The sequence below is a fragment of the Amblyomma maculatum genome, chromosome 2 (genome assembly GCF_055883805.1).
Source record: "Amblyomma maculatum isolate TAMU_Amacu chromosome 2, ASM5588380v1, whole genome shotgun sequence".
NCBI classification, from domain to species: domain Eukaryota; kingdom Metazoa; phylum Arthropoda; class Arachnida; order Ixodida; family Ixodidae; genus Amblyomma; species Amblyomma maculatum.
The window spans coordinates 173,129,891-173,157,873 of record NC_139345.1 but is presented as its reverse complement, the minus strand read 5'-3'; the positions used below and the strand labels follow the sequence as shown (position 1 = coordinate 173,157,873).

Genomic DNA, 27,983 nt, shown 5'->3' with positions numbered 1-27,983 from the left:
TCAGCCTTGACCGTCCCTCACGTATTCGTGCGTCCTGCTCGCCCCCTTCAGGGGTTCAGTCCTCCCTGCTCCAGCCCGCTGGTGCACATTCCCTGGGCCATCGTCCCCATCTCGCTGGCTTCTGCCAACCTTCCTGCTGCCGTGGTGCCCCGGACCCGCGACTTCCTTCGCGTACCTCGTAGCTGCTGCGTGCGAGGTGCGACCCAGTGCTGCAACCGACTCCGGGATCACCAGACCCTCACAGTGCGCCCCTTCCGCCCACGAGGCGTCGACCCAGTGCTGTGCCGGTGACCTGGATTTCCCCACGGCACACCCCTCGTTGCCTCCACGTTTGCGGCGCACCCCTGCATTGGACCGGGCTCATGGCTACCGCGGCGGCCCACTGAAGCTCCTCCGTGGGCGCAGCCCTGCTGGCCACCGCAGTCCCCCGCGGACTTCACGGTCCGCGGGCCCTGACGCACCCGCGTCCCTTGCCGCTCCTGCGGTCCCCCCGCTGCTTCGCCAGCATTCCCGTGGGCCTAGTGCTCACGGCCCTCGACGCGCCGCCTTGCCAGCGGCTTCTCCAGCGTCAACCGCCGCACCTCTGCCACGGCAGAGGTAAACCAGCGGTCCTCCCTGCTGCCGCCCGGATTCTCCAGCGACACAGTTTCCCGTGGGCTCCCTGCTCGCGGGCCTCGGCGCGCTGTCTACGGACGGTCTCCACAGCGCCACCAGCCGCACTGCTGCCTTGGCAGCAGTCTATCGCGGTCCCCCTGCTGCGGCGGTGCCCCAATCGCCGTGGTGTCCTGCTGTAACAAGCAGTCCTTCCTGTGCCTCGCAGAGGCGCAGTACCAGGCTTCGCCTGGACCACCGCAAGCGCTGCTACACCGGAGGCTGCGCATCGGACCACCGACCTGCCGACGCTCATCGGGCTGTTTGCTTGGTGCGGGCCACGACGACAAGACGATCCCCCCTCCCCACCCCTCCCAACATCCCACTTCCCCATCCCCCGGACACCAAGAGGGCCGCCGCGACATTAGGCCGGCATAACCCGTGTCCGTTTCCCCCCCCCCCCCCACCCCCCGTGAATATCCCAAAGTTCCCAACCAACCAACCGTCGGTGGTTCCGGCTACGCCAGCGGCCCGGCCGACCTTTGCACAAATCGTTAGGGTCTCACCACGGTCGCCACAGGCACCACCACCCCCTGCGACGGTGCCAAAACCGACAAATGGGCAAGGGGCGGGCCACTTGGCTTTTATCACTGCGACGTCGCCAGAGGCGACCACACCCTCTCAGGTGGTCAAGGCCCTTAAGTCAAATATAAAACCCGACAACGCGGGCATAGGTCCGGTTACGATATGGACAAGGCATAGGTCCGGTTACGATAAGGACAACACAGAGCGGAATCATGATAGTCGCGAAATACCGAGCCACCATAGAGAACCTCCACACTGCAATTAGAAACAACGCGGTGATTAATAACGTAATGAGCGTTCGCATTCAGGAAAGACGTCGCCCGCTCGTGCGGATCTGGGGCGTGGACCGCGACGTTGCGGAGAACGACTTAATCAATAACATTGTTTTAAAAAATCCAGACGTTGAATTAAACCCTGCGGCCTGCACGCGCCGTTACACGTTTCGTGCCAGGGACGGCACGAAAACGCACCTTATTTCCGTGCCGCCCGATGCGTTCCGTAGACTGACCGCAAAGAGACGCGTTACCATCGGATGGTCCTCGGCGCAGGTGGCCGAGGATCTCCACGTCCTTATGTGTATGTACTGCGTTCAGTACGGGCACTCGCGACGGAATTGTCGGGCTGCATCGGATCCATCTCGTGCTGTTTGCACGAGTTGTGCGGGTTCCCATGCGGTGGTTGCCTGCATGAGCACGGGACCGGATGCAGATTTTGCGTGCGCGGTCTGCAGGCGTGCGGGTTGGCAGGGTCCCCCACACAAGGCAGGGGTGACAGGGTCTGTCCGATTTTCCAGGAGAGGGTGCTCCGTATGCGAAGTCGGGCGGATTATGACACGTAACTGTCAGGTGGACTCGGTGAGGGGGAGAGACTGAGAATTTGCACCAATTTAACGTGCGCCGTCGCATTCCCTTGCAACATCTCACATATCACCTGGCGGACGCATTAGGAGATCTAACTTACAAGCTGCCTATTACGTGTGCAAACAAGCAATTTCAGATTAATGACACCGTCCGTCGTAACGACAACTTCACTGCGTGTTCGGTTTTCTCTCTCGTACCTCCTCGACTTTAACCACGCACAAACATGGCGCCCTGAAACTAAATTGCCAATATCACTATCAAGCCTAGCAGTTTTCTGCAGTTCCGGCCAATTTATACCGCCAATGTTAACGTGGCACCACGATGTCCCAAAAACACGACATCGTCTAATTCGAAAACACCATTTTTTAAAAAGATCCTACTCATACTGCATTCAAACTCTGAATTGGTTGGGTTTATATTTTTAGACCATGTGTTTAACAACACAGGTTTCAGATACCATGTCGCTTTCCCTCGTATCGTATTAACACAGGATACCGTTTTAAAATGCAGATTTATAACCTCTCACAAAATTTTCCACTCGGCATCGCAAATTTAAATGAATTCGATTACATGTTTTTCAATCATACAAGCAAATTTGGACCATTGCAAAAATGCTACACCAATTCTAATAGAAAGCTTACAAGAAACTAACAGATTTCGCAATGGTATCCGACCTATATATGAGGGGAAACGACATTCCGGGAATTCCCTACAACTGGCAAATTTTTAGGGCGCCATAAAATTCAAGAGCTTGTATAATTGTACGCACTACTCGTTTCGACATTTTTTTCATTGTTCGCATCATCCAGAGTAACATCAATCACACCATCCAATGACGCCTACTCTTGACGATATACGACAAACACTCATCGCCACGGAGTGGACACCGGCGGTATCGGCTGGCGACTTTAACGCCAAGCATACCGCGTGGGGTCTGGACCTCTGCGATGCGAAAGGAGGGGAGTTCCTCTGCTTCGCAATGGGTTCCGGATTGGTCATTTCAACAACCGACAATCTCCTCCAACATACACAAGTAACACGGACTGTTGGATAGACGTTTCCTTAGCTTCACCAACATTGGTTAGGACAGGTTACACAAAGAGCGTAGGCTTACATACAGAGTGACGACACGTCTCCTCAATACATTATCTTCATCTGGTTTAATGGATGCCGTTGTAGGGGCAAATTTGGCTTCAACGGTGGCATTAGATTTAATTATTACTAAATTTCGGAGTCTATTCAATTATTTTAAAAACTAAATTTAACAACGACCCGTCCGAATTCTCGACTCATTTTAAACGATTGGAACCAATGGTGGACAGCCGACTTGACCGTCGATCGCTCCAGAGGCAGAGCACTCACGAGACGTTACCAAAGATCTACGGATTTACAAAACTTTACGGTGACATTTACTACACCACATTGACATCTTATAGCACCAAAATATCGGAAGCCTGCAATTCGTACTTGCGAGAATTGGCAAGTCAATAGATCAAATCAAGCGTCTTCGGGCGACCATAAGAAATTGCATTAAAAAAACTTCCAGCACCGATTACGCTTCCACCGGTGAAACGGCCGGACGGCTCAATGACGGCGTCTCTGCTGGAAACGCCACAGATGTTGCTGGACGGTCAGGTTGCTTCAGATCAAAACGATAGCGACGCACACAAAGAGATACGTCTACTAGCGGCAAGCTAGTCCCTGGGACGACTCCACGCTTACGTCTGCCGAGTTGGGCATGGCGGCGTCCCGCGTCAAACAGGGCACGGCGTCCGGATTGGGCGGCATAACGCTGCGTCTAGTTCGCAAACTCTGGGAGCGGCATCCGAATTTTTACTTATTTATATTCAATGCGTCCCTGAAACTGGGTTATTTCCCAATTGCCTGGCGTAAGGGACGCATCGTTTTCTTGCCTAAACCGGGTCGGCCTCCGGAGATGACGACATCTTATCGGCCAATAGTTAAGAATTCGACGCACGGCAAGGTGCTCGAGCGGCTCTTGTACGAACGACTGTACCACTTCCTGTCTCGAAGACAATTATTACATCCGCAGCAATTCGGTTTCACGAGACAGCGAGGCGCTGTCCTTACAGTCGCTCGTCACCAAATTAAGAGATATGCGTAATAACGGCCTGTACGCACTGCTCATTTCCATAGACTCTCGCGGCGCTTTCGACAGCGTTTGGCATCCTCTGGTACTGAGTCGCTCGGAAACTGGGGTAGACCGAGGAACCTGTGTGCGCTGCTCCGGTCTTTTGACGCGGTTGCGCGTCCCACCTTAGGCAGCTCACAGGGGTCTCCGCTGTCGCCGCTGCTGTGGAATATAGTGGGGCGTGGTTTGCTCGAGCTCCCCAATGCCTGAGGGTGTGTCCGTTCAGGCTTATGCGGATGACGTCGTCATCCGTGTGCCTGCATCCGGCAGGAAGGCGCTGACGGAATTGGCGGAGGATGCTCTCGGCAGAGTAGCAACATGAGCGGAGGACGCGAGAGTTAACATCTCCAGGGAGAAGACAGTGTGCGTCCTTAATGCTCCCCCCAGTAGTGTAATGGGGCGCACACTTCCCAGTGTACTACTTGCCGGAGTGCGCTTGAAGTTCAAGCCCTCCGTCAAGATTCTCGGTGTGGTCTTCGACCGTACTTTCTCGTTCATACCCCACAGTGACATGCTCAAGGAGAAAGCCGAGATGCTTGCCGCGCGCCTCAGTGCTTTCATGTGGCTTAGCGGCATGCCGGCACCGGAGCAACGGAGCGAGCTTTACCAAAAGGTCGTTGTTCTGTCTCTTGCGTATGCGTCACCCGTTTGGTGGACGGAATCGCCCTATTCGGGTTTACGTGCCCGACTGCTTTAAGTCCAGCGCTCTCCGTTATTGGAACTTACGGGAGCGTATTCCACGACGAGCACGAGGGCGCTCCAAATGTTGCTGCATGCGCCTCCGCTTGCGTTGGACCTCGACAGGTTCAACACATGTGTTTGCGCTTTTTACGCAGCGCTTAGACACCCCATTTGGCAGGAAGACATACCGCACATCGGAGGTGGCTACACAGTTCGATGACATGCTCGAGCATCCGTCACAGGTATTTTCAATCGCGTACGTCCGCTGGTACGTCTGTTGTTACTTTCTGCTGATTCTGGGAATGAGACTTTGGATTGGGGCTGGTACATGTCTTTTCATATAGTGGTGTAAGTCTAAGAGGAACTGGTCAAAATTCTGCAGTGTTAGTACCAATGCTGGAACATGCTCAAGGGACGTAAGAAATAAAAGTTGCGTTTCATTTTTTGGGACCTAAAGCTGAAAGACTACTTTCATAAGCAGCCTCGAAAATGATAGCAACGGCGATTCGGAGTAGTTCGAGTGAACAAAGCTTCGACCTTGTTGATGTGCCTACTTTTCCTTTTCGCGTTTCTTTTTTTTTCAGCTCACAAATTGTCTAGTAGTGATTTGTTATTTGCACTGAAATGTTAGATGCAGTTCAGTCTCTATGCATCTTTCTGCACTTAGCCTTATCAATCTCTAGAATTAATTCTTCTTTATTTGTTCTGGTGAATTTGTGTACATTTAAATGAGAATTTCATATTCCTGCGAGTTCTCTCGGATACGTCGAGGTTTATGTCATATGTTATTAAATCGCACACGTTACCAAAAATACAAACCACATTTCTGTATGTTTGTTTCGTGTTTTTATATATGTTTACTCTTACTTGTGCTTTTCTTTGCGTGAAGGTTGTGCAGTTCAAAGTTTACCGCATTCCTCTCTAAATCAAACGTGGCGAAAAAAGTAATGGACACCTTACATCATTTTAAGGTATATTCTATTGAGTTGATGCCAATGGATCCTATTACGTTTTGTTGAGAAATATAGGGGAATTCAAAGTGTATCACATTTTCTCTTAGTTAAACCGTGTGACAAGAAAGAACCATTTCTGCATGTGCTCTCCTTCGCAGTCTGTTCCAGTCAATACATGGGAACAGGCAGTCGCTTCCCTTTTCTGTAAAATTTTTTAGGTAGCTTAAAGTTCATCGCATATATCAAAGACTCAATGACGCGGCAATGAGTGTTGGCGATGTTCTAGCGTTCACTTCTTCCTAGGTTCTTCAGAGGTGGTAATGTTCAGTGTGCATTTAAAATGTATAATGTAGTTCTTATGACTCTTTGTCTTTGAAGCAATGTTTCGCCTACAGGCTCGCAGATATCAGAATGAAAGGCACGCTTTGTATATTCATTTATTCTTCACTTCCTACTAAAATATTTCCTGTGGAGGATGTCAAGAAATGTACTGGGAGATGCCTGGTTGTTTTGCATAAAATACCACCATGTTCTGCAGTTAGGGACCTGTAAGGAATGATAACAAATTTATTGCTGCCAGATCTTAATTGAATCTCAGAATACGGCCTGCTGTCTTTAAAAATAGTGCTGTACGATATGATCAGGTGGGCAGTAGGTGACGTATAAAATAGCTCGCACGTGCAGCCACATTCCCATATGCAAAACGAACCAGTGAACAACAATTTAAATCAGATTATATTCGTACATTGCGCATCGAAAGGAATGCACTGACATCACACAGAAAAAGGCCACCTAGCTTTACGTCGCCAGCGAACAGAGGCCGTGGAAGACGGGATTTGACCCCGCATCCTTGTGAATTGCTGTCGACCACGCTGATGCGGCGAAACGGCGGGGCACCATACAGTTTGGAGACCCGTGAGACTTCGAATGAAACTTCATCATTAATTATGCTCAAAGATCTAATGCCTTGCGAGTCCAGTCTGAAATCCTTCTTTATTATCCGTGGCAATACATGTACAATATAGGCCCTACCTGAAGCATGTAAAAAACCTCTGTTCTTTTCGGTTTCTTGCATATAGACGATGCAATCCCCACGGTAGAAGAGACCACTTCCCTCCAAATTTCCTTTATGATACATAGAGTAGGTTAAAGGTAAAGGAAAATGTTTTTGCTCCAGGCGGCACCTGCGCTTTCCTTACTCTGTTCCAGTGATCTTTGCCTGGGCCTTTACAGTATAATGCCATAACGCCCTGTACAAGTGATCTCAGAAAAGGATATTACACAGATTGCGGTAGATTTCTATCCGCTTTACACCGAACAAATATTATATAGAGAAACGCGCTGAAAGAAAGCTAACCTTTGTGATGAACTTCTTGTTATAAAAAAACTCCCACACGCTATATATACGCTGGAGATAACCATAGAGTTTTTTACACTCTAAACTAGAAGGAAAGCTGAAGGAGCTTTCAGCCAGTATGGACGCGCTAAGGAATCATGGGACGGTGCCCTTCTTGATGCGGGATAGTTAGTTTTTCTCGGGTGCAAGGAGTGGTGTTACTATGATGTCTCATCATCATCATCTCGTGGTGCGAAGTTAGACCGCAAAAGCCATAGTGGCGAAGGCGAAAAAGCAGCCGACGGCGATAAAGGTTTGTTTTATCGAAGTGCCACTAAAAACTTCCTATACAGATTGGGCAACAAAAAATGCTTCCAAAACGTTTTTTTCCTTGAAGTGTGCCTATTAAGTGCGAAATATTGGTATCTGTGCAGCTCAAAACTCAGCCAATAGGAGGAAGAACCATCGCTTATATTAGATAAAATTCCCACTGACATGCTGTTCCTCTCTCATTTTGCAATTTATAGTCGCAATATTGAATATTGGAACATTTTTTACTACAGAACTACGTTTATCTTTGCGTTATTTTTTGGCCAAACGTTGTAGTTCTGAACTCGATAGTTCTCCACCTCATGATGCTTTGGGCGCACATGGTGGCTGAGCTGGTTGTCTGAAAACTCCATGTAAACTCCCATAGTGGCGGCAAAACTCTATGGAGACAACAGACTCCGGCAGCACACACCGGTCTAACTTTGCAGATGGTGAGCAAGAATGAACCCATACGTCGCAAACAAAGAAAAATTGATTGATTGACCGTCTGGCATACAAGAAGGTGCCCGACCCCCAAATCTCTATCTTTAATCCATCGGAACAGCATCGTCTTGTGGCGGCCTTCCCGTTCCAAAGCCCCAAATGAAAATGGCAAACACCTTATCGAGTATTAGCTTCTTCTGTATGTTTAAACTCGAACAATACAGGGTTTTGCGTGACGTGCGAAATCTTGCCGATGAAAAAAAGATTATATACTGTAGCTGTAGCAAAATTTATTCATGTCATCCGTTGTTCTCTCCCGTAGATCTTTCGTCATTGGCAGTCGTAAAAACAGCATCATCTTCTGCAAGCCAGTCTCCTTCAAATTGGCTGTTTGTAATTTAAACCCCTCCTTAATAGTGACGTTTTTATTGTTTTCATGCAAGAAGACTAAATGTAAATAGAAAACAAAAGGAGGCTGAAGGAAAGCCCAGTCGCACCAATCGATGCATACTGGAGGGGGGGGGGGGGGGGGGCGTATTGCCATTCCCTGAAAACTGCAGCAACGGAAGTGCCGGTTGCGTCACTCAAAAATAACTCACAACCTTATGTTTTGTGCGAGCATGAAGCGCAGTTTGGAAACTGAAATGAAATATTAGTAAAATTGTTTTATGGTATAAAATTGCTTACTGTAAAGAGCATAATACATCGGTTTCGTCCGTCGCGCCATCTTTGCGACGTTGTATAAGTTAACTTGAAAAATCGGCGCGGCGTAAATCCGTAAAAAAGAGTAGCATGTTAAAAGGCGATTATTGTTGAGAGCTGTCTCTGAACGCAACCTAAAGGTAACATACACTCACGGTAGACATGAATTTATTACGGTGAAGGTAACTGAATAATGTAACCGTTGTCATACCGTAACATCCTGGCTGCATTCGCGGCTGGTTTTGCTGCTGTTAAGAACAAAAACAATATATTATGCAACCTAAAGTGAAACATACCCCAGGAAATATGGTCGAAATTTATTTGAGTGTTGTGAATTAAAAAAAATACAATTAACTTGTGAGGTGAGGTCGCTCAATGGCGCGAAACCGAAGATGATCCGTCATCGACGGCGAGTGACGATGACGTCGCTTTTACGCCTGCGCTCCTTACTAAGACGTCCAAGACGATCATGCGCCCAGAGAGCAAATATACACCGCCGAACCGCGAGATCACAACAGGGTGCCCAATCCACGACTTCGGCTCACTGCGAAGCCGAGATCGAACACCGAAGCCTACATGCAATACGAGGACACGAACAAGTGACCTTGAATTTGCTGTCGACAGGCGTACCGTTACCGCATTAGTTGAAACCGGAGTGGACTTTTCTCAACACTTTTGCATAATGGTCCGCTATAATCTATTCTAACTGTATAGATCAGGGCCCGAGGTTTATGAGGTCCCCCCCAACCCCCCCCCCCCCTCCCCAGTCGTAATCAAATTCATCTGTATTGATGGTTTGTTACTAATAACTTTCTGCTTGGCTGGCTGTCCTCAAAAGCTATATAGCACATGCCACATTGGAGCAGTGGCCAAGACACAGGCGGTAAGGTGTACGAGACAGAAACGTATTCGAAAAAATAATAAAAGTAAATAAGATATCCAAATTACGCTAGGGCATACCTTACTCGTCGACCCCGATTGGTAACAGTATAACCAGAGATACGTGCCCTGACCTTCCTACAGGAAACGAACACGTGCCGAACACATGTCTTGCAATTAAGTACATAGTGTTAATCCGTTGCGGCACAGAAGCTATTTTTTTTTCTGCATGGTACTTATTACATGCTTTTAAATTCAGCATACAGTTATATACAGCCTGTAGGTGAAAACTCCAATTGGACCATACAACACAACACCACACAACTAGAATACGACTTAGCACAACTTCACTAAAACGGTGGCAAGGAAAGACAACACATCAACAATGGCAGCCAGTCCGGTTGATAGTCGCTATCTTCGTAAGTGTCTCTAAGCTGGTGTACCATCTGGCCGAAAGGAGTAGCGGGGGAGACTAGAGGTTCAGCATTCCGATCCAACATACGCGTTTCCACAGGCTGTGCAGTCCAAGAAGGAAAATCACGTCCAAGGGTTCGTGGTCGTGTTCGGTGGTTATCAAGTAACGCACACTGTGGGAATTGAAAATAAAATCTTTTTTGCAAAGTTCTTTGCAGAACGTCCCAAAATAATATTGCATCTTTGCAGGCAATAAAACAGTGTTCGATACATTCAGGTGTGTCACATAACCGACAATTAACAGAAGAAACGAAGATATTTTTTTTTCTGAAGCCACACTTTAACAGGCAAAACCTCGGCATGAAGTTTAAAGAAAAACGTTTTAGTAGAAGGAGAGATCGGCATTTTGCGCACCCTTTTTAACACATCATGCCCCATATAATTAGAACAGAGTGAACGATATAACGGAGGCGGGAACAAAATAGATATCAAATCTTGGTATAAATTTGTCCGTGAAACAGAGAATAAGTACTCATAAGAGAAGCGAACTGCCAGAAAACGCACTGAATCGCAAACTTCTTTCATAAAACCAAATAATAAGAGCCAATCGGTAAAACTGGAAGAGACCACTAAGTCTGGAAGAAGGTTCACTAGGTTAGTTTGCAGGGATTCTCTGGTAGCGGAGGGCTATCGATCTAAACGGTCTCTAACAATCCTTACAGACTCAAAAACAGCATGCCGCAACTATCTTCGCGGCAGAATCGGGCACAGAGCGCTCTGCATACTCCGCTCTGGGGGCCACATAACACGACAACCTAACAAAAAACCAATCAAGCATACGATAGTATGTACGCCGGCACACGCGGGAGTAACAGGGAACAAGAGGCGGACAGGATAGCTCGAGGGTACACTTATTACCGAGCATCCAACGTAGGCGACCTCGAGGGGAACGAACCTGTACCCCAAGATTATTCGGCGATACTAAACCATTACTGGGCTGCAGAAAGCGGTACCAACCACCACACAACTCCCTTAGCAGAGAGGACTCAGTCGCGTGGAGGCAGATACAAACGGGCTCGTACCAGAACCTACACGTACTCAACAAAATGTATCCCACACAGTACACTGACAAATGCCCTTGGTGCCAAGAACCACCACGCTGTACCACATAACGTGGGCATGCTAGAGGATAAGCGTGGTACCCGTTATAAGAAACCCGAGTGCGGAGCAATGGGAGGGAGTGCTCTCCAGCGATTGCCGAGTCGACCAAGAAGGTCTGATTCGGTGAGCACAACTGGCAGTAGCATCCAGCGGAGCTCTAGACTAAGGGCAACCGACTTTAGTCTTAGAAGATGGACGAAGCCATCTGAAAACCGCAGGAGATAAGCCAATCTAGAGATAAATAAAGTTTTTCACTTACACACACTCTGGTAATTGGATGGGAGCTATTACGGAAAAAGAAGAAACGAGCAACTAACTGTCTGACATAGAGAAGTGTCAAACCTAGTCCGCCAGCAGAAACAGGCCTGAATAAGTTATCTCTCTGCATAGGCTCAAAACTGGACAACCATATGAACGTCGCAAACGTTAGAGGAAAACTGTGGATGTAATTCCTCGCGCAATGGAGTACCTGTAAAACATAATAATGTTTTGTAGCCAGAAACATGTTACATGCCTGTGCTCGGCCAAAAATTGATAGGCGGTGCGGAACCAAAGTCCGAGCATAGCTTTTGAGTGCCGTGACCCGCTCTTTCCAGTAACGCCCACTAAACTTGAATGCATGAAGGGGAACTCCAAGGTATTTAGGGGGAACACGAGACCATTCAATTCCAGCATAATGAGTCCTCATTGCTCCCCATGAACCGAACCACAGACCCGAACTTTTAGACTTATTCATTTGAGCGCCAGATACAATGCCAAACTGCTCAATGGTGGTTATAATTTTGTCGATGCTGGTTTGTCTGTGCAGAAAAACGCCAAATTGTCGGCGCACGCAAGAACTTTGTCTTCATTACTGAAGGCAACATAACGACGGATACTGTGGTTTTGCAGTACACTCAAACAAAGTGGCTCTAGGTAGAGGGCAAAGAGGAGCGGTGGCATAGGACAGCCCTGCTTCACGGATAATCGAATTGGCACAGGCTCTGAGAGGTGACCATTAACAATCAAGCGAGGGGAATAGTTGTCGTAACAAAGTTGCACCCCTTTCAGTACAGTTGATCAAACATTTGCGCACTCGAGAAGGGAAAATAGAAACGAATGCCGGACACAATCAAATTGCCTTCGCAAGGTCAATCTGGAGTAGAGCAAGCTGCTTATAAGAGTCAGAGCAAGATTCGAAAATTGTACGTGCAATATGTAATTTTGTATGGAGCGTCCCCTCAAGCCACACGTCTGATGAGGGCCAATGAGAACCGTCATGGCATATTGTAAACGATTTGATAGTACTTTCGCTAAAATTTTTAGTCCACATTTGCCAACGTGAATGGCCTGTAGCCATCTGCTGAGAGCAATTTTTCTTTATCCGTACTCTTTGGAATTAAGACTGTGTAAATCCTAGTAAAGGACTGAGGAAGGACCCCCACATCAAAACTTAAAGCGAAGATCTGCAGCAAGACAGGACTCAGCAAAGGTTTAAAAGTTGTGTAAAACCCGCACGATATGCCATCAGGGCCAGGTGTTTTAGAGAGCGGTAATTGGTAAATTACGTGTTCTATGTCTTCCAACGTGAAAGGACAATTGATAAGAGCACAGTCTTCATCTGATAAAGGCGTTATAAGAGCTTTAAAGTTAGCTAGTAGATCCGAATTAGAAGTAGCAGAAGTGTCAATGAACAGTGTCGTGTAATAGCTCACAAACACAGAGGTGATGCCACAAGTTTTCGTTACTAGGGTGTCATTGGACATCATTCCCGGTATCAATTTGGCAGTAGCATTACGGTGCTCATTAAGTAGAGCTTGTCGCGTAGGGGTTTCAGAGTGCAAAACACGATTTGTACGTGATCGAACTCGGGCACCCATGTATCTTTCAGCGTCCTGCTTTTGTAGATCACACTTTACCCTAGTAATTTCGTCTAAATATACTCCAGGTGCCTCACATTCTAATTCATAGAGGTTATACAAACTCTTATGCAATGTCCTCTCTTGAAATTTCCTGTAAAATGACCTAACAGACCCAATTTCAATAGCTATCGCTCGCACCTCCTGTTTAAACAGCTCCCATGCAGCAAATATTGGCATGACACCTGTCAAACACACTTGTAGCTGGGAGCGTATTCGAAAGGCAAACTTCTGATCATTTACAAGTGAAGAATTTAGCGTCCAAAGCTCCCATTGCGGCCGAAAGTTTGAACAGTAAGTTCTGCCGAGCCGAGAAACCACCATAAATGATCTGAAAAGGAAACCAGTGCAGTTTCACACAACAGATCACGGGAAATCAGCGTGGAAGAAACATAAATCCTGTCTAGGCGCGCGTGGGACCTCCCCTGGATATGCGTGAATAGTGTAGTTGCATGACATGAGGCCCCTGTATCAATGAGTCCTGAGTCATCTATAACACGCGACAACACTTCACCACATCTGTCTCCGTGTACACTAGGCCAAGCACGATAATTCAGGTAACATACACAATTAAAGTCTCCCATTAGCACAACATTCTTATCACAATCTAGGAGGTTAGCCATGGCTTCAAACATATCAACACGCTCAGCTGCACTATTAAACGCATAAATATTGATAAGTCTCCATGGCTTCCCGTGGAGCAAAATATCACAGCTTACTGGCCGCCCTTCAGAGTCAGTATAAAAAGATAACGCAGAATAAGGGAGAGCCTTTCGCAGGAACAAGAAGCAACACGCCGAAAAACCAATATCATGCGTCACAATAACATTGCAATCAGACAAAAAGGGTCCTAGTGCCCTCTCTGTATCCTGCTCACTATCAATCTTCGTTTCCTGGACGGCGACAAAATCAAGCCGCCTGCTGCTGACAAGTCGACGAAGTTGCACCTGCTTCTGTTGAGACCTAAGGCCTCTCACATTCAGCGTTGCAAAAACTAGCTCCTCAGGGGTCGCCATGGTGACCACACAAGTGCTAACTAGGCTTGCATTTGTCTCTCCGGAGACGGCGACATCGCCTCCGGACCCCCACCACGATTGCGGGAAGCCGAACGTTGGCACGTCACCTTGTGTTTCGACGTGCGCCGGCGGCGGCGATGTTTCACGCTTACCAGATCATCTTCACTCGAGTCAGATGCGCATTTGCCCCGGCGCTTACGAAGATGCTCTTCAACAGGAGGGACGGCCTCAGCTGCAGGTAGAGTGATCTGACCTGCAAGCTCTTCCTCGGCCGAGACCTCAGTGGCTGGAGTAACCGGGACGGCATCTTTGGCAGGATTAGAACAGGTGGCAGGCTCCATATCATGTGCCGGATTCGGCGTCTCATATCGAAGCAGCGTCTCTTGTAGAGCGCCGTCCGGTGGCTGCACACGATGCCGCAGCTTGTCCGCACAGGTAACGACGCACTCTTCTGCGGTGTGACCGAAGCGTCGGCAGTCGTCACAAAGCGGCGTACGGCAGTGCCTACGAATGTGGCCAACCCGGTTGCATCGGAGGCATAGCGGTGGCCTGCCTGGTATTAAAACAAGGCTCTGTATACCACAAATAGTCAATACATGTGGGACGTCGCCAACGCCGACTCCTTCAGCGAGAGACACAACATCCCGCTTCAGCGTTCTCAAATCTTCCATTTCCGCCACTTCCCAATTTTCTGTCGAAATCGAAGTCACCTTCCCGTAGGCTTGTAGTGCCTCACGTATGAAGGCGTCTTCCAAGCGTTAGGGAAGCCACAGAAGCTTCAGTTTCACCACTTTTGGTTCTGGGTCCACGACCACACAACGGCGGCCCTTAACAACGAGATCACCGCAAGCCACCAATTTCTCTTTCGATTGTGCCGATTTGCAGGTGACCATCCATACATAGGACATTTGAAATTGGCCAACTGAACTAATTTCATTGAGGTCCACACCATTTCGAAGGAAGTCTCTGAAATCTTGTGCCCGGTACGGGCATCCGGCAAGGTCCGCATGCAAGAAAACGGAATCAGCGACCAGCTTACCAGTTGGGAGACGTGGCAAAACAATCCGGTATTCATTACTGCGGGCATTAGCCTGAGCAGTACCTCGGCCAGAGGCCGATTGAAGCCTTTGAGTGGAGAACATCGAGAAACGCAACCGCTTGGAATAGCGTCTTGCGCGCCATTCTCAAAACGAATAAAGAATCAAACGAATAAACGAATCAAAACGAATAAGAACGTCACTAACCGAAGCGACGGTTAGTGACGTTCTTATTCGTTTTGATTCAACGCACTAAAGGTGGCGCGACGGACGTAACTGGCATTATCAGAGGATTACTGCAAGCAATTTTAATCCAGCAAACTATTTTATTGCGTATGCATTTTATGTTTTAATTTCTATTGACGCCACCCGGCACTTCCGTTGGTTGGTTGGTTCACAGGAAGGGAAAGGGGCAGTATCTGTCACACTTGCTCTGTGGACACCTGAACCGCGCCATAAGGGAAGGGAGGAAGGTGGGAGTGAAAGTGGAAAGAGAGAAAGGGAACTTCCGTTGCTGCAGTTCTCGGGGAAAGGCAATACGCGGGTGGGGTAGGGGGCAGATTCTTGAAGTATTTTGGTTAGGGTAAGTTAGTTCATAGCTGAAGCTGATTCTGAGGACAGCGCAAAAAGAGCACTGCAGAATCTGCATTGGAGTAATGCGAAAGTACGGATGCTGCTGTTGGTTGCTTGTGGTTGCTAATATTTGCTTAACTGATTTCTTGTTTACCCATTTAGTCCTTGGTACATTCAAATTGTGCGCCAATCCCTTCCTATGCGCCATATGGTCGAAATTACTTGGTTGGTTGGTTGGTTGGTTCATAGGAAGGGAAAGGCGCAGTATCTGTCACACTTGCTCTGTGGACACCTGAACCGCGCCGTAGGGGAAGGGATGAAGGTGGGAGTGAAAGTGGATAGAGAGAAAGGGGGACCGTAGTGGAGGGCTACGGAGTAATTTCGACCACCTGGGGATCTTTAACGTGCGCTGACATCGCACAGCACACGACGCCTCTTCGTTTCGCCTCCATCGAAACGCAGCCGCCGAGGCCGGGATTCGAAATTACTTGAAAACCGTACATTTCGGCACCTCTTTCTCTCTTTCTGCTTTCTCTCCTACGTTCCTCCTTTCGCTTACGTCATTGTTAAGGTGTCCACTGGAAAAGTATTCTCCTCTGTCCGCACGAGGCAGCGGAGGTGGCTCAGCTACAGAACCAGTAGCAGGCCCGTGCATTTTCTTTTCCTTCTTCCTAAAGCCACAACATCCTGTCTGCTGAGGTCTTTGTGTGGCTCTGCGTATCGTTTTCTTTCTAATTTGAAATATTGTGTTAGTTCCCCTTATGTAGGAGGGGTTGAAGGCTCTGGAGCAGCTGGCGCTGGTGCCCGGAAACTTTGTCCCCGGGCTATCCTACGACAAAGTATGACAGATACGGCGCCTTTTGTTTGCTGTAAAGCAATTTATTATAATTTAAATAAACAATATATAGAGTTGAATGATATGCATGAGAACATTCCATATAAAAGCAAAACGAAATCAGAACTGTAAAATGCATAAAAAAGTATAAAAGGGGTAGCCAGCGCTGCGAACATACTTCGCTTTGATAAGGTATGCAAATCGAGTGTAATATTTTCTAAGGCGAGCCGCTGTGAAAGCGCCTTTTACCCCCCATACGATGGCCTGTACCGCGTCCTCAACAAAAAGACGAAGTTGGCAACTATCTTGCAGGATGGTCGAGAAGAGACCGTCTCCTTGGATCGCCTGAAACCCTTATACATGAAGACCACTCCCGTGGACCTCCCCTCGGATTTTGCTGGCTTACTCGCCGATCTGCCTGCCGCCGACGCATTGCTATCCTTGATCATTGACGCGTACATTTCGGCTTTCAAGGGCGGGGGTCCTGTAGCGCACAGCGATGTAAAGCGGAGGCGTAAAAATCGGCGTTATTAGCCGGCGAAAGAAGAAAATAAAGTTGCACGATGCATGTAATTGTAATAATGATAATAATAATTTGTTCACAAGAAGGGTAAGGCGCTGTATCTGTCACACTTGTTTCTGTGGACACCTAAACCGTGCCGTAAGGGAAGGATGGTGGGAGTCTGCCGGTCTATCATAAACAATGAACGTATAACTGGTTTTATGCTACAGTCAGCACAGGTCAAAATGCTGGCATATGCAGATGACATCGCTGTATTCTGTTCAAGCAGAGAAAGTATTCAAGAAGTTACTGTCCTTGTTCAAAAATTCTGCCCACAGACAGGCTGTGAAGTAAATTGGGAAAAAAGTGCCGGTTTCTGGCATGGAGACTGGGATGTTACGCCTGAATACTTTTCTCGTTTGCAATGGTCAAAATTGCCGACCCAGTATTTAGGCGCGCCGCTTGAATCGTACCAAAATCCCACCCCTTTCTGGGCTGGCCAAGCAGAGATGGCGAGAGAGAAAGCTGATTCATGGCAGGGCAAGCCGTTGTCGATGTTCTCACGCGCTTATGTGTGCAATGTTTTCCTTGTAGCAAAGATATGGTACGTAATGAATGTGCTTTCGGCGACGCGCGTTAGCATTCAAAAAATTCATCGTCTCTTTGCCGTTTTCATGTGGGCATCAACATGGGAAAAGTGCAGCAAAACCAACCTCTTTCTTCCTGTTAAGGCGGGGGGCTTGGGCCTTGTGCATCTCTTTTTGCGACAGGTTGTCTCACGTTTTTTTCCCTTCGTGATCAAAACGACAAATTCTTGAGGACGGTCATGCAAGTACGTCTGTGTAAAATGCTTCCAGAATACGTTGTCTGTTCTGGTGAGAATATGAGTGGGGCTTTAAAAGAGTACATGCGCGAAGTTGTCTTGTCTTTCAGAATGTTGCATGCGCGTTTTTCAATGGAACACTTGAGCAAAGTGTGTAAGAAGAAGCTGTACAAAGATCTTCTGGATGTGACGATACCGTTGCCGATTTACCGTGCACCACACCGTGGAGGCCCCGGACAGGATGTCTTAAAGCGTGTGAAAAAGATGCCAGTTAGGCCTTCAGTTAAAACGTTCTTCTTTAAGCTACATTCCAACACATTACCTGTTAAAACCTGGTTACATGAAAGAGGCTTATTCGTTCCCTGGACAACAGACTGTCTCCTTTGCAAAAAAGCAGAGACAATCGAGCACGTCTTTCTGGATTGCTGGGACCCAGTCTTTCACTGGGATGTTCTCCAGAGAACACTAAAGAAAGACCTTCCGTTAGATCCGTACGGCATACGGTTCCTTCCAGTCGAGAGTGAGGGTATTCCTTTGGATTTAGTCATGGTCTCGGGCCTCCACAGTCTGTGGAAAACAAGGATGCAAGTGCAACATGCAGATGTCAACACGCGTTCTGTACGCGAGAACTTTATCGAGAATGTGCTGCTCCTTAGAGAAACGTACCGGGTGCTTTCTGATCCACCTGACTGGATCAGTGTGCTCGATGAACTGGCTGTCCTCAAGAAATTTTAAACCTTTCGTGACAGCCGAAGTCTGGTTGTTGCGAGTCTTACCATTATTGTGGATCTTTTTTGAATTGATGTGAACTCAAAACAGGCAATAAAGAAAAAAAAAGGATGGTGGGAGTTAAAGTAGATAGAAAGAGGAGCCGTAGTGGAGGCCTACGGAGTAATTTCAACCACTTGGGGATCTTTACCGTGCGCTGAAATCGCAGAGCACACGGACGCCTCTTCGTAAAGTGTTCTTGGTTTTGTGGTTTCAATGTTTTTGGGCTGTTTTCTTTGTTCCTTCATAAATGTAGGTTGTAGTGAATGAACCTTTAGTTGCGAGTCAGCGCTCGTCCTGTCCCTCTTCCTTTTTTGTGTCCCGTGTAGTTTGCGCTGTTAGTTTTAAGGCGAAAGTCTTTATTGGTTTATGGCGGCCACGATCGTATCGGTCCGTCTATAACGCCTTAGTTGGATGACGTCATCAGTGGTGTAAAATGTAGTACCTTGAGATAAATGATTTCGTCATCAGTGCTGTGGTATGCTGTGACTTATAATGAATGATGATGTCATTTGTAGTGTAGTGTGTCATACCTTGAAATAAATGATGACGTCATCAGTAGTGTAGTATGTCGTACCATAAAATGAATCATGATGTCATCCGTGGTGTAGTATATCGTGCCTTGAACAGAGTGACTATGACGTCAGCACGTGGTAACGTCATGACCGAGTATAACATCATTCTCACGTCACATTAAACCATGCATAATAAACGAAAGTGATGCCGTAATGACTTCATGACGTGTAATGACAGCGCCAGGCATATCACGCTTATTCTATAATCTTTGTCAAGCGAAACGCAGCGTTGGTAGAACACTATTTGAATTCGAGAGATATCTAGAACGCATTCCTCGAGATTTTATGGGCAGAAACGAGGGATGCGTCTCTCTGTCCGTCAATAGGTGTCTTCTTAAGAGTTATAGCTCACTCAAGCAAAAGAAAATTAGATTTAGGGCTCTGTTGCGAAAAGTGGTCAAGGCGGCCGGAAATAATTCCTTGCTGATTGTTGAAGAATTTAACGCCAGACATCAAGAATGGGTCTATGCTATACAGGACACAAAGGCAGGCAGCTATGGCAGGACGCGCACGAGCTCGCACCCTCAATACGGATGCCGATCATCCAACGAGGACAATAACAGCGTACGTGCGGGCACACCCCAGGGAAAAAACTTAAAGGGTACCGAGTGGCAAAACTCGGATCGACATTTCAGCAGTTACAGTTTCAATCTCCTCTCGAAACTCAAAGAGGGCTCCAAGACGTACAGGGCGCGCCAACCGGCCGTGACGTGATGGGATCAATTTAGAGACATGACAATGAGAAAGGAAACATTGAAGTTATGGCAGTAATCAATGGGGGTTACGAGGCAGTGGTCACCGGATGTCTCAACACTAGGAACTCGCTCATAGCGGAAGAGGCTGCTCTGGCGTTAGCCTGCAGGAGCAGCAAAGTCAAATTCACACTTTGGACAGCAAGATAGCAGTAAGAAACTTTAATAGGGGGATTGTTTCGAAAGAAGCATACAGAGATCTCCATAATCTGGCTTTCGGCTCACACGGGGATTCCAGGCATTGAGGCTGTTAACAATCTCGCCCAAGATATCTACATCCTGGTGGCTGTGGAATCACCCTTACCCGGGTCAGAGGATCCGCTCATCACGTACACGGAAATCACGGCTGTACAAAGGAATGAAACACTAGAACCTTTCACCTTCAGATCGGTCTCACACGCCTAAGGAGTGCAAACATTGGGGAAAATTGCAAATAAATTGATTCTTTCCACCTTATTTAAGCGGGGAGGGAGAGAAACCTCCAAAGTTCTAAATCATATGCGGGATAATAGCCAATCAGGATCATCTCATTTGGGAATGCCACGATTCTCCCGGGTATATTGATAGAATCAGAAAGAAGGCTTTAATGCCCTCCTCCGGAGCCGGGCTCCGCAGCAGCAAGCTCGAGTAATCGGTCTGGCACGGGACGCTTTGAGAATGGCATCCTTCTGTAGGGCTCTCTCACCCTTGGAGGCCCCCTAGTGTCTTCTTGAGGGAGCGGAGGGGCCTCTACATCGACGGCAATAAAATTATCGTGAACTTGAATGGATGGAGGCGCTCAAACGCTACGTTGGGGAGGCGACAAAGACGCTAGTGGGAGACGATGCTCTCGGTATAGCGGATAGCCGACTGTTCCTTGTGTGGGACGCTAAACAAAGCATTGGAAAGCAGGCTGGAAAAGCTAAAGTGAAACAAGAATCTTAAAAGACGGATCGTGAGGCATATCAAGGAAATTAAAAGCTCCCCGATCAAATTGGGCGAACTAAACTGGTTCAACAGATGCGGCGAATTGCAGGGAGGCGTGAATCTCTCCAAGATGTGGAGCATGCTGTGGCATCTGCTGGACATGGCAAAATCAAACACTCAATCGGGAATAAGATTGGCAAAAGTCAGACACGCCTTCGAAGGAGACGATGCGGCGTTTATGAATAAGTTAGTAAAGGCTTACGTTGCTGACAACCAGCGCTCTCCTTCCGAAGCTACAATGGGGCGCTCAACAAAGCGCTCGACGCCCTCATCACGGAGGAATGCGAAGGAACCTTGGCGATACCTTCAATAATACCCTACCTAGCCGGGCATACTCCCGGCATTGGAAAATTTGAGACCAATTTTCCTAAGCTCATGCATAGGAAAGTTGCTGGAGAACATCGTCCAAACAAGATTAACGTGCTTCATGGAGCAAAACGACCTGTGGCCGCACGAGGTGGTCGGTTTTCGACCACACTTTTGCACGCGGGACGTAATGCTCCGACTAAAACATAATATAATAGAATCGCGATCGAAAGATACCAAAGTGATCCTGGCCTTAGACCTCGCCAAGGCTTTCGACAGTGTTAGACACCAGGCTATCCTCGAAGGCCTCGAAGCGCTCAGAGCAGGGGAGCGAACGTACAACTACATAAAACACCTCTTATCGGGAAGAAAAGCCTGTGTGAGATTGCGAACTGAGCAAGGCTCAGTAATATAGCCTTTCCTATTAAATGTGGCGATGAGAGGCCTCGCAGGAAAACTCAACCAAATCCAGGGGCTAAATTTTAGCATGTATACGGACGACATCAACCTCAGGATTAATCAAGGGAGCGATGCCAGTACGGAAGAACAGCTGTAGGCAGCTACCGACATCATTTTCGATTACGCGACTGGAAGAGAACTTGCGTTCTCACCGCAAAAATGGAGTTTGTATAGAAATCAAAATACCTCCGCTGCAACAATAACAGGGAGTTTTATATCCAGGTAGAGGACAAACCGGTGCCAAAATAGATCAGATGAGTAGCCTGAGGATGATCATCCTGTTTTACGGGCATAACGAACAAGTCATGAAGAAATCAGAAAGTTACGCGATGCAAAACCTCGCCCTCTTGAGGAGGATCGCCACGAAAAGAGCAGGCCTCATGGAGAGAATATAATAAAAACTAATCCAGGCGTACGTAATAAAGAGAATCAGTTATGCGATGCCCTACCTCGACATCAAGGCCGCAGAAAAGGAGAAACTAAACTGCCTGACCCGACGATGCGTTAAGAAGGCGCTACCCCTCTGCCGACATGCTCTACTAAGATAATTTTTATATTCCCCTGGTAGGTCGTCAAAGTCCCATGCTGGGTTAACGAAATTGCCAGCTTGCAGTCGGAGCCATGCGGTCGCTTTTCTATCACTTAGTGTCTTATGAGGTGGTAGCATCCCTGCCTTCCGCCCTCCTATTCTCCTCCTCCTCCTCCGGTGGTGGCAGTATTTGTCTGGTTAGTCTATAATTGTCAAGAATTTCAGAAGATGTTTGAGCGCGGTAATCCAGGCTATCTGGTAATCCGGCGGTTCTACGGTTATTCAGCAGTAGAGAGCTCGGGCTAACTAGTGTGTCGCTTCATTGCCGGGAGCCGACGCATTCGTTGGGTTCTACATTAGGCTCCCTTTGCGGGTCAACTCTTTGCCGGCCAGGATCCTCACCGCTTCAAGCGTGATTCTCCCGTTCATGAAATTCCAGACAGCAGTTTTACTATCGCTGAGTGCAACTTTTTCGTCCGCTCCAACGCAAGCGAGCGCTACAGTACCTTCTTCGGCCGTCTCGATGTTGCGGGTGCGAATAGTGGCTGCCGACTTGGGAGCTCCTAGTCCGTTGACTACTGAGGCAACCGCCGCGCCTCTTTTTCCACTAGCCGCGTCCAACCGTTTTTTTAGCGCTTCGACTCTCTCATTCCTCCTCTCAGTATTATGCTCCGGATGCATATTCCTCGGGAGTGGGGGTACCATTATTTTCGTCCTGCATTTAGGGGGGATGCTAGTTTTACGGTGCAGCCCACGGTCAGTCTGCAAGCCTTCCATCTGCAAGATGGCTCTGCCCGTGGTGGTGCTGCATTGTCTCTCTAGCTGAGAGATCCGAACTGCATTTGCATATCTTCCCAGGTATTATGCGCCCATATTAGAGGTGGTGGTGGTGGTAATACCTTTCTTAAAACAGAGGAGTTTGGGGTATGCATGCCCCTGGGCACCCGCACTGCCCAGCTACACCCAAACGTTCATGTTCCTATGGTTCATGACGTCGGCAGCCAAGTCTTTGGCGATCTTCTGCCGAACCGGGTCCTCAGAGTGCAGGGTAGCAGGGTCTCCCAGTCCTCCCTGGTGGTAAAGTGCTCTAGACCCCACGGGGTAGGATCCGCCGGGCATTGGAAAAGGATGTGGGCAAGAGTGGCGATGGGGTTGTTGCAAAGGGTGCAGGAGGGATCGGTGAGGGTGTGGTCGTAGCGAGACGCACTATAAGGGGACGGGAGGGTGCGCGTTTGTAGTCGTCGCCAGAGCGTGTGGTGGTAGTTGTCTAAAGATGGGTGAGGTGGAGGGCAGAGTAGTTGCTCGGCCCGATAGGCCTGCGTTAGCTCACTGAATGAGTGCATGCGATGACGCGTGAATCCCGGATCGGAAGCCGCCGGCGCCTGGTTTAAAGAACCTCGGGCTAACGCATTGGCGGCCTCGTTACCGGGATTCCCGGAGTGCGCAGGCACCCATATCAGCTCCACATAGCGGGGTGGGTTAGCGGCGGGCGAGCTCAGTATGCTGAACGCATATATGTGACCTCTACCACGCGCAAAATATAGTATCGCAATTTTCGAGTAGGGAAATTATGTAGCCTGCTTCCGTTTGTGCAAGTGCGCAGGCGATGGCTGCTTCCTCGGCTGCCTCCGAGGAGGTGACCGAGGGGAGGGGGACAGTAGCAACAGGCTGCAGGAAGAAATTGGTGACGGCCAATACCGCTCCCTCAATTGTGCATGCGGCGTGCACCCATACGGCGTCCGTTTTGGAGCCGTAGTATTTGTGGAGCGCTGCTGCTCAGGCTCGGCGGCGTTGCTCGTGATACTGGGGGTGCATGTTGTGAGGGAGAGGCTTGATGAGAAGGTCTTGGTGGAGGGGGCGAGGTATGGGAAGGAAAGTAGGGTCATTCGCTGGGACGCGAATGTCTAAAGTCTCCAGGATATGGCGACCGTAGGAGGTCTTGGTGAGACGCAAGTATTGGGCTTGGCGATGGGCCTCCACAAGCTCCCCAATTGTGTTGTGGAGGCCAAGCTGTAGAAGGCGCTCTGGGGAAGTATTGATTTGGAGATGTAGGGCCGTCTTGAACGCCGTGCGCAACATGACGTCTAAGGCGTCCGTTTCCTGCCTGTTGAATCGGAGACAGGGAACTGTGAAAGAAACGGCTGAGGACGAAGGCGTGAATTAGACAACATAGGTCGTTCTCCTTCATGCCTTTATGATGGCCCGAAACTTGTCGGACGAGGTGCGATATCGCGCCTGTCACCCGCTTTAATTTCTTGAGAGTTAAGGTGCTCTTGCCATTGTTCTGGATGTGAAGTCCCAGATCCAGGAGAGTATTCACCTCTGAGACGGGACGGCCATCAACTTCAATGACAATCGATGTGGTGGGGCATCCGCGGCTCGTGGGGCGAAGTATAAGTAGCTCAGACTTCTCTGAGAAGCATGAGAGTTCGTTGCTCTTGGCGTAATTTTGTGTGAGTGATGCGGCGCTTTGTAAGGTACCCTCTAAGTCGCCATCACTACCGTGTGTGGTCCATAGTGTGATGTCGTCCGCATAAAGGGTATGTCTAAGATGAGGTATCGTGGACAGTTTTGGGGCGAGGAGAATGATGGCGGCTTTGAATAGGAACGGAGAGAGGACGGACCCCTGTGGAGTACCGACGCTCCTGAGGGTGTAGGGTGGGGAGGTAAGCTGGCCAAAATGAACCTCAGCCATGCGGTCCATTAAAAAAGCCTGGATGTAAGTGTAGATCCGTACACCTATGTTCCGGGGAGAGAGGGCAGTTATGATCGCCTGATGTTCGACGCGATCAAAAGCTTTGGACAGATCCAAAGCCAGGACTGCCTATTGCAAAAATCAGCGTCTCCCAGCGTCTTCCAGTGCGAAATCAGTAAGACTTTCGCTCTGGTTTTGCATTGGATCAGCTGCGCACACTGGAGGTCTGCGATATTCAATGCAGCAGTAACGGGAAGACACTGGTTGCACTGGTACGATGGGATAAAAACGCTGGAATTAGCTTTTTGACGCTGGTTGTGTTGCTGGCATCCGCGATGCACTGGGAGGAGCGCTGTATGTGCGCTGGGGCCGCTCTGGCCCCAGTGCTCCAGTATAGCCGGTGCAGCCTGCGGCGTCAGCCGGAGTAGCATTCCTCAGGGGCCAACATGGCAACAGCGTACTCGCAATCGACCATCGGGGCGCATATGAAAAATATGGTTCAAGCAAGCGCTTTTTGCTGCGAAGTCGTTGCGCACCTGTAAGAAAACAAAGGTAGTATCTTTTTTCTAGAGTTTCCATGTTTCGATAGGTCGGTTGGAGCGTTTCGGGAGAGACCACGACCGCCGCGCCTCTGATATCTCATGACACACTGACGATTAAAGCACAGCTAAAACTGGAATTGAATAATGTGGGCTACCATACAAAACAAACTTCACAGCTGATCTTAAGGGCACTCTAACACAATGATTACTGCCAAAATGTTCAATGCAGGCTAAATCGCAGGCGAGCGTAGCCTGCACCACGGCCCAGTATAAACAGCAGAAAAAAAATAAAACGAGAAAAAGAGTAGTTTACCGAGCGATGGGCCCATGAGAGAAAAAAACAACAACATACAGCGCTTGTAATGCATAATAGTTTGCGTGTTTCTCAAGCTTTTGCGTTCCTTCTTACTCTGCGTATAAAGCAGCCGAGCGCTCGGTCATTGCAACGCTTCCCGAAATGTTTACATACAAATAAGGTTTAGTTACACGCAAAATAGTGTCGTCGCAGCTGCGCTTGCCGGTATTGAAGCTTGGTCGCACTTTTTTCCTTGAAGGTTTGTACTAAAGCTCCGTTTTAAGCGAAAACTACGCCCATGGTAGCAGAGCACCACCGAAGAGCCGGCATTAGTAAATTTGCCAGCGATGTCAAACTCCACATGTTAAAATGATGTCAGTGCACAAAATAGCGTGCATAGGCACCCTGAACATTAGTTTGCATGTCGTGAGAGCAGGCAGCAAGCTCCAATGATCAAGAAGTTGTAATTGTTAGAGCGGCAGCAATGACCTGTACACTGCGAAACATGAAGTCCCAACCTTATAAATGCGGGTCATGACATAAAACGCGGAATTGTTTCAAAGATCCCAGTTCTTGGCGTGGCCAAGTATTTAGCGTTGTGAGCTAGTGATTGAATAGGCGCCTGGAAGTCGAGTTCGAAGCGGGTTTGGTGCACTCTTTTTTAGGTTTTTTTATGTACCTAACTTTCGTTACTTTTTACTTTTTATTTTTATCCCACGCCTTTTTTTCGCCGGGCGAACAGTGCCGCCGCCAGTGCGGAGCGTGCCAGTATGCCGCGTCCCAGTGCCCCCAGTTTCCAGCGTCATACTGGGACCATAATGAGGTATGGCGCTGGGGCGCTGGGACCCAGTGGCACTGGTTTTTGCAATGGGGTATATGCCTTTGTTTGGCCCGGAATAGCCGGGTTGAAGATGTCGTGAGTGAGCGGCAGCATGGCGTCCTGAGCGGAGAGATGGGGGCGGAATCCCACCATGCTGTGTGGGTAAAGGTCGTTGTCCGCCATTTGAAGCGTCAATCTCGCAAGTGCGACGTGCTCGAAAAGTTTCCCGTGACACGAGGTGAGCGAGATTGGGCGCAGGTTTTCTAGTTTAAGAGGCTTCTTCGGTTTTGGTATAAATATTACCTTGACGTGTCGCCAGGACTGGGAGAGGGTGCCCTCCGCCCAGCATTTGTTGAAGTAGTCTGTAATCTGTGTGATTGATTTGTCCTCAAGGTTGCGGAGTATAGAATTGGAGATTTTGTGCAGTCCCGGTGCTGAATTTGTTCGGAGCGTCAGGAGGGCCGCTCTTACCTACGTTTCCAAAATGTCAGCATCTAATTCCGGGTTAGCTTTTCCTGAGTAGGGGGCATGGTGTCGGATGTGCCGGATGAAGTGTATGTTCGCTTAAGTGTGTCAATGAGAGCGTCCGAGGCGTGCAACATGGTGTTGTGTAGCGGATTTGGATTGTTTTGGATCTATGAGATGTCTCAGAAGTTGCCAAGCTCGCCTGGTGCACAGTGTTCCGGCGAGTCCGTCGCAAACGCCTCCAATCAGAGCTGCAGACCTCCTCTGCGTGTTGTTGTATTTGCGTCTGCAGTGCGGCCAGTCGCCTTTTATGCGTTCTGTTTAACTTGTCGCGTTTCCAACGCTCGAGTAAGCTGTGGTACGCCTCCCAGAGGTGGGCAAGGCGGGAATCTAGAGTGGGGGTGTCCTGTGTGGTTTTAATCAGCCGGGTATTGTTTTGGACATTGGTCATAAGTGGTTCTGCCCACTCTTCGATGTCCGTGATAGTTGTGTTGGTGTCGTTCTTCCGCAATGCGCAGATGGCGTCCCAGTTCACCCGTTTGTGGGTGATGTGTGTGTGGCGGGATTGTTTAAAGGAAAGCGAGATGTTAATAATGGTACTGATCGCTTCTCAGTATGTGTTGTGTTCTTGTCCAAGTGACACCACCGAGGAAGCGACTGAGCGTCAGGTCCGGACTGGTGTCCAAGCTAACGCTGTTGCCGATCCGCTTGGGTGTGTGGAAATTGTTATGTGCAGTGAGGCGCAGCTCCTGGACTAAGGACCAGAGGCGTCGACCACGGCCCGTAGTATAACTGTACCCCCAGTCGGTGGTGTGCTGGCAGTTGAAGTCCTCTCCGATGAGAAGAGGGTGCTTGCCCGCGAGTCGGTGGAGGTCCCGCAAGAGCGTCTCCAGGGAAGACATTGCACGAGATGGGGGGTGGTATATATTTGCAATGAAGATGGAGGGTACTGTGTGTTCGTGATGCATTATTTCCGTGATAACGCAGGGTGTCTCTGACGTAATGGTGTATGTTCGGTGGGTGATTGTAAGGTGAATAAGAGTAGACACCCTGGTTTTGT

General features: G+C 48.6%; 1 pseudogene; it reads right to left on the bottom strand.

Annotated features, from left to right (window-relative positions):
• Window positions 1–27,825, bottom strand: LOC146200451 (uncharacterized; annotated as a pseudogene).
• Between the last annotated feature and the right edge of the window lie 158 nt (window positions 27,826–27,983).